The sequence below is a fragment of the Triticum urartu genome, chromosome 6A (assembly GCF_056163025.1).
Source record: "Triticum urartu cultivar PI428250 chromosome 6A, HENAU_Tu73, whole genome shotgun sequence".
NCBI classification, from domain to species: domain Eukaryota; kingdom Viridiplantae; phylum Streptophyta; class Magnoliopsida; order Poales; family Poaceae; genus Triticum; species Triticum urartu.
In genome coordinates, this window is record NC_141878.1 from 533,247,977 (window position 1) to 533,255,676 (window position 7,700).

Here is a 7,700-nt window from a genome sequence, read left to right on the forward strand (position 1 = left end):
TAATGGTATTAATTATGTACTGGAGGATTTCAATTGGGTGTACGAGTTCCATATGTTGAAAAGGAACTCAAGTGGGATTATGAGTTCTTTGGAAAGTTTTTCAATTGACCCGGGGATTTGGGGCAGGATATCTTTGATCATTACCAAGGAGAGAGTAGGAAATCAGGGGAGTGATGATTCGTGCTCAGTTAAGGGAAAGGGCGAAATTAGAGGGCCTTTATTTTGGAAACTGCTCATTCAAGATCAATTAGTGTTAGTTAAGTGCATCATTTTTGTCCGGTTTGTTGCGTTTTTGGGAGAAAGGGAGAGCTATTTCAGCGAAGGGAGGGATTGCCCTTGCTGTTCAGTTCGTACCAGAGAGATAGAGAGTTTTCCTGTCCACTTGTGCCTGCCCTCTGGTATGATGGAGGTTGATCGAGAGAGGGGTGGGGAGAGGGAGGGGGAGTTGGGACAAGGCTCGGGAGGAGGGATGGCTACGGCTGGGGGGCTTAGCACACCAAAGATCCCTTCTGAGGGTGCTGATCGTGCTCTGCCTCGGACCCCTGTTTCCAAGGGGAAGGCGGAGGCGAGACGCCCTAGGGGTGATGGCTCCCCTCTGATCATTCATTTGGAGGCAGCGAGGAAGGCGGTCAGTGGGTCACTGGTGGTGGGGTGATTGTTGTCGCCCTTCCAAGTGCACCCTCAGATCATCGTCGATGAACTCCGTGCTACGGCATGGAAGCGGCAAGGAGGGATCACAATTCAAGAGGTGGACAGCGATGATGGGAGGTTCATCCTCAACTTCACCACCGAATCGGATCGCTGCTTCGTTTTGAAGGCCCAGCCATGGCACTATAAGCGGGATGGAATCATCCTTGCTGAGTTCAATGGCAAGGGTAACCCGACGGATGTTGACCTGGGTGTGATGGCCATCTGGGACCAGGTTCGTGATCTTCCTTTTGAGCTAAAAATTGAAGATATGGGCTGGAAACTAGGGGATCAAATTGGTGAGGTGATCAAGGTCTCCCACCGGAACCACATGATCGTAGAAAAGTACTTGAGGGCTCGTGTGAAAATTCCACTTCATGAACCTCTCAAGAAATCAGTAGAGTTCACTCCGTTGGGTAGTAAAGAGATAGAGACATATGATGTTAGATATGAGAAATTACATTTGTATTGTGAATGTTGTGGGCTTGTAGGTCATACGTCTGAGCGTTACTGTGGTATTCCAAAAGAGAAAAGAGTAGCTAGGTTTCCAAAAAACCTTAGTGTAGAAGCATACTGGAAAGATCAAGTGTCAGGTAAAAAAGCTCTCATGTTCGCTAGCTCCAGAAGCAGCAACACCTCCAAGTCTTCAGAGAGCATGGTGGTAAAGGTGACTAAAGCTGTGAGGGACCTCACGGTGGTGGACAAGGATGCTGCGGCGTCCACGACGACGACAACCATGCTGATCGGGGGACCAACCCAGGGGGGCCCATGCTTGGTCAGGAGGACCGTGCTCCGAGGGCTCCTCTGATGGTTCCTCATGGCGCTGCTTCCGATCAGGAGGATCGGATGGCGGCCTCGACTACCCCTACTAGCCTAGGCCAGGAGGGTCTTGGGCTGGTGGCAAACGAGTACACCCGTCCAGGTGTGCAGAAAGGCCAGGAGGGCCGGCCCTCCTGCAGATGGGGGGCGCTAGCACACCTTAGGCGCTGGAGGCTGCTGTTTACCCCGCTGGACAGGAGGGCCAGGGGTTTGCTGTTGGGGAACGTAGTAATTTCAAAAAAATTCCTACGCACACGCAAGATCATGGTGATGCATAGCAACGAGAGGGGGAGAGTGTGATCTACGTACCCTTGTAGATCGACAACGGAAGCGTTTGGTTGATGTAGTCGTACGTCTCCACGGCCCGACTGATCAAGCACCGAAACTACGGCACCTCCGAGTTCTAGCACATGTTCAGCTCGATGACGATCCCCGGACTCCGATCCAGCAAAGTGTCGGGGAAGAGTTCCGTCAGCACGACGGCGTGGTGACGATCTTGATGCACTACTGTCGCAGGGCTTCGCCTAAGCACCGCTACAATATTATCGAGGACTATGGTGGAAGGGGGCACCGCACACGGCTAAGAATATGATCATGTGGATCAACTTGTGTCTCTAGGGGTGCCCCCTGCCCCCGTATATAAAGGAGCAAGGGGAGGGGGCCGGCCGGCCCTATAGGCGCACCAAGGAGGAGTCCTCCTCCTAGTAGGAGTAGGACTCCTACTAGGAGGGGGAAAGAAGTGGGGAGGGAGAGGGAAAGGGGGGCGCCGCCCCCCTCTCCTAGTCCAATTCGGACCAGGGGGAGGAGGTGCGCGGCCCACCTTTGGCTACCCCTCTCTCTCTCCACTAAGGCCCATATGGCCCATTACTTCTCCCGGGGGGGTTCCGGTAACCCTCCGGCTCTTCGGTTTTCTCCGAAATCACCCGGAACACATCCGGTGTCCGAATATAGCCGTCCAATATATCAATCTTTATGTCTCGACCATTTCGAGACTCCTCGTCATGTCCGTGATCACATCCGGGACTCCGAACTAACTTCGGTACATCAAAACTCATAAACTCATAATATAACTGTCATCGAAACCTTAAGCGTGCGAACCCTACGGGTTCGAGAACAATGTAGACATGACCGAGACACGTCTCCGGTCAATAACCAATAGCGGAACCTGGATGCTCATATTGGCTCCTACATATTCTATGAAGATCTTTATCGGTCAGACCGCATAACAACATACGTTGTTCCCTTTGTCATCGGTATGTTACTTGCCCGAGATTCGATCGTCGGTATCCCATACCTAGTTCAATCTCGTTACCGGCAAGTCTCTTTACTCGTTCCGTAATACATCATCTCGCAACTAACTCATTAGTTGCAAGGCTTGCAAGGCTTATGTGATGTGTATTACCGAGAGGGCCCAGAGATACCTCTCCGACAATCGGAGTGACAAATCCTAATCTCGAAATACGCCAACCCAACATGTACCTTTGGAGACACCTGTAGAGCACCTTTATAATCACCCATTTACGTTGTGACGTTTGGTAGCACACAAAGTGTTCCTCCGACAAACGGGAGTTGCATAATCTCATAGTCATAGGAACATGTATAAGTCATGAAGAAAGCAATAGCAACATACTAAACGATCGGGTGCTAAGCTAATGGAATGGGTCATGTCAATCATATCATTCACCTAATGATGTGATCCCGTTAATCAAATAACAACTCCTTGATCATGGTTAGGAAACATAACCATCTTTGATTAACGAGCTAGTCAAGTAGAGGCATACTAGTGACACTTTGTTTGTCTATGTATTCACACATGTATTATGTTTCCGGTTAATACAATTCTAGCATGAATAATAAACATTTATCATGATATAAGGAAATAAATAATAAATTTATTATTGCCTCTAGGGCATATTTCCTTCAGTCTCCCACTTGCACTAGAGTCAATAATCTAGATTACACAGTAATGATTCTAACACCCATGGAGCCTTGGTGCTGATCATGTTTTGCTCGTGGAAGAGGCTTAGTCAACGGGTCTGCAACATTCAGATCCGTATGTATCTTGCAAATCTCTATGTCTCCCACCTGGACTAGATCCCGGATGGAATTGAAGCGTCTCTTGATGTGCTTGGTTCTCTTGTGAAATCTGGATTCCTTTGCCAAGGCAATTGCACCAGTATTGTCACAAAAGATTTTCATTGGACCCGATGCACTAGGTATGACACCTAGATCGGATATGAACTCCTTCATCCAGACTCCTTCATTTGCTGCTTCCGAAGCAGCTATGTACTCCGCTTCACATGTAGATCCCGCTACAACGCTTTGTTTAGAACTGCACCAACTGACAGCTCCACCATTTAATGTAAACACGTATCCGGTTTGCGATTTAGAATCGTCCGGATCAGTGTCAAAGCTTGCATCACTGTAACCTTTTATGATGAGCTCTTTGTCACCTCCATATATGAGAAACATATGCTTAGTCCTTTTCAGGTATTTCAGGATGTTCTTGACCGCTGTCCAGTGATCCACTCCAGGATCACTTTGGTACCTCCCTGCTAGACTTCTGGCAAGGCACACATCAGGTCTGGTACACAGCATTGCATACATGATAGAGCCTATGGCTGAAGCATAGGGAACATCTTTCATTTTCTCTCTATCTTCTGCAGTGGTCGGGCATTGAGTCTTACTCAATTTCACACCTTGTAACACAGGCAAGAACCCTTTCTTTGCTTGATCCATTTTGAACTTCTTCAAAACTTTGTCAAGGTATGTGCTTTGTGAAAGTCCAATTAAGCGTCTTGATCTATCTCTATAGATCTTAATGCCTAATATGTAAGCAGCTTCACCGAGGTCTTTCATTGAAAAACTCTTATTCAAGTATCCCTTTATGCTATCCAGAAATTCTATATCATTTCCAATTAGTAATATGTCATCCACATATAATATCAGAAATGCTACAGAGCTCCCACTCACTTTCTTGTAAATACAGGCTTCTCCAAAAGTCTGTATAAAACCAAATGCTTTGATCACACTATCAAAGCGTTTATTCCAACTCCGAGAGGCTTGCACCAGTCCATAAATGGATCGCTGGAGCTTGCACACTTTGTTAGCTCCCTTTGGATCGACAAAACCTTCTGGTTGCATCATATACAACTCTTCTTCCAGAAATCCATTCAGGAATGCAGTTTTGACATCCATCTGCCAAATTTCATAATCATAAAATGCGGCAATTGCTAACATGATTCGGACAGACTTAAGCATCGCTACGGGTGAGAAGGTCTCATCGTAGTCAATCCCTTGAACTTGCCGAAAACCTTTTGCGACAAGTCGAGCTTTGTAGACAGTAATATTACCGTCGGTGTCAGTCTTCTTCTTGAAGATCCATTTATTCTCAATTGCTTGCCGATCATCGGGCAAGTCAACCAAAGTCCATACTTTGTTCTCATACATGGATCCCATCTCAGATTTCATGGCTTCAAGCCATTTTGCGGAATCTGGGCTCACCATCGCTTCTTCATAGTTCGTAGGTTCATCATGATCTAGTAGCATGACTTCCAGAACAGGATTACCGTACCACTCTGGCGCGGATCTCACTCTGGTTGATCTACGAGGTTCAGTAGTATCTTGTTCTGAAGTTTCATGATCATCATCATTAGCTTCCTCACTAACTGGTGTAGGTGTCACAGAAACAGGTTTTTGTGATGTACTACTTTCCAATAAGGGAGTAGGTACAGTTACCTCATCAAGTTCTACTTTCCTCCCACTCACTTCTTTCGAGAGAAACTCCTTCTCCAGAAAGTTTCTGAACTTAGCAACAAAAGTCTTGCCTTCGGATCTGTGATAGAAGGTGTATCCAATAGTCTCCTTTGGATATCCTATGAAGACACATTTCTCTGATTTGGGTTCGAGCTTATCAGGTTGAAGCTTTTTCACATAAGCATCGCAGCCCCAAAATTTCAGAAACGACAACTTTGGTTTCTTGCTAAACCATAGTTCATAAGGCGTCGTCTCAACGGATTTTGATGGTGCCCTATTTAACGTGAATGCGGCCGTCTCCAAAGCATAACCCCAAAACGATAGCGGTAAATCAGTAAGAGACATCATAGATCGCACCATATCTAGTAAAGTACGATTACGACGTTCGGACACACCATTACGTTGTGGTGTTCCGGGTGGCGTGAGTTGCAAAACTTATTCCACAATTTTTCAAATGTACACCAAACTCGTAACTCAAATATTCTCCTCCACGATCAGATCGTAGAAACTTTATTTTCTTGTTACGATGATTTTCAACTTCACTCTGAAATTCTTTGAACTTTTCAAACGTTTCAGACTTATGTTTCATTAAGTAGATATACCCATATCTGCTTAAGTCATCTGTGAAGGTGAGAAAATAACGATATCCGCCACGAGCCTCAATATTCATCGGACCACATACATCTGTATGTATGATTTCCAACAAATCTGTTGCTCCCTCCATAGTACCGGAGAACGGTGTTTTAGTCATCTTGCCCATGAGGCACGGTTCGCAAGTACCGAGTGATTCATAATCAAGTGGTTCCAAAAGTCCATCAGTATGGAGTTTCTTCATGCGCTTTACACCGATATGACCTAAACGGCAGTGCCACAAATAAGTTGCACTATCATTATCAACTCTGCATCTTTTGGCTTCAACACTATGAATATGTGTGTCACTACTATCGAGATTCAACAAAAATAGACCACTCTTTAAGGGTGCATGACCATAAAAGATATTACTCATATAAATAGAACAACCATTATTCTCAGATTTAAATGAATAACCGTCTCGCATCAAACAAGATCCAGATATAATGTTCATGCTTAACGCTGGCACCAAATAACAATTATTTAGGTCTAATATTAATCCCGAAGGTAGATGTAGAGGTAGCGTGCCGACTGCGATCACATCGACTTTGGAACTGTTTCCCACGCGCATCGTCACCTCGTCCTTAGCCAATCTTCGCTTAATCCGTAGTCATTGTTTCGAGTTGCAAATATTAGCAACAGAACCAGTATCAAATACCCAGGTGCTACTGCGAGCATTAGTAAGGTACACATCAATAACATGTATATCACATATACCTTTGTTCACCTTACCATCCTTCTTATCCGCCAAATACTTGGGGCAGTTCCGCTTCTAGTGACCAGTCTGCTTGCAGTAGAAGCACTCAGTTTCAGGCTTAGGTCCAGGTTTGGGTTTCTTCTCTTGAGTAGCAAATTGCTTGCCATTCTTTTTGAAGTTCCCCTTCTTCTTCCCTTTGCCCTTTTTATTGAAACTAGTGGTCTTGTTGACCATCAACACTTGATGCTCCTTCTTGATTTCTACCTCCGCAGCTTTCAGCATTGTGAAGAGCTCGGGAATAGTCTTATTCATCCCTTTCATATTATAGTTCATCACGAAGCTCTTGTAGCTTGGTGGCAGTGATTGGAGAATTTTGTCAATGACGCAATCATCTGGAAGATTAACTCCCAATTGAATTAAGTGATTATTATACCCAGACATTTTGAGTATATGCTCACTGACAGAACTGTTCTCCTCCATCTTGCAGCTATAGAACTTATTGGAGACTTCATATCTCTCAATTCGGGCATTTGCTTGAAATATTAACTTCAACTCCTGGAACATCTCATATGCTCCATGACGTTCAAAACGTCACTGAAGTCCCGATTCTAAGCCGTAAAGCATGGCACACTGAACTATCGAGTAGTCATCAGCTTTGCTCTGCCAGACGTTCATAACATCTGGTGTTGCTCCAGCAGCAGGCCTGGCACCCAGCGGTGCTTCCAGGACGTAATTCTTCTGTGCAGCAATGAGGATAATCCTCAAGTTACGGACCCAGTCCGTGTAATTGCTACCATCATCTTTCAACTTTGCTTTCTCAAGGAACGCATTAAAATTCAACGGAACAACAGCACGAGCCATCTATCTACAATCAAGCATAAACAAGCAAGATACTATCAGGTACTAAGTTTCATGATAAATTTAGGTTCAATTAATTTACTTAAAGAACTCCCACTTAGATAGACATCCCTCTAATCCTCTAAGTGATTACGTGATCCAAATCAACTAAACCATGTCCGATCATCACGTGAGATGGAGTAGTTTCATTGGTGAACATCACTATGTTGATCATATCTACTATATGGTTCACGCTCGACCTTTCGGTCTCCGT

General features: G+C 45.2%; 1 pseudogene; it reads left to right on the forward strand.

The window, feature by feature from the left end:
• Nucleotides 1-469: 469 nt before the first annotated feature.
• Nucleotides 470-1,495, forward strand: LOC147966096 (uncharacterized; annotated as a pseudogene).
• Nucleotides 1,496-7,700: the final 6,205 nt, after the last annotated feature.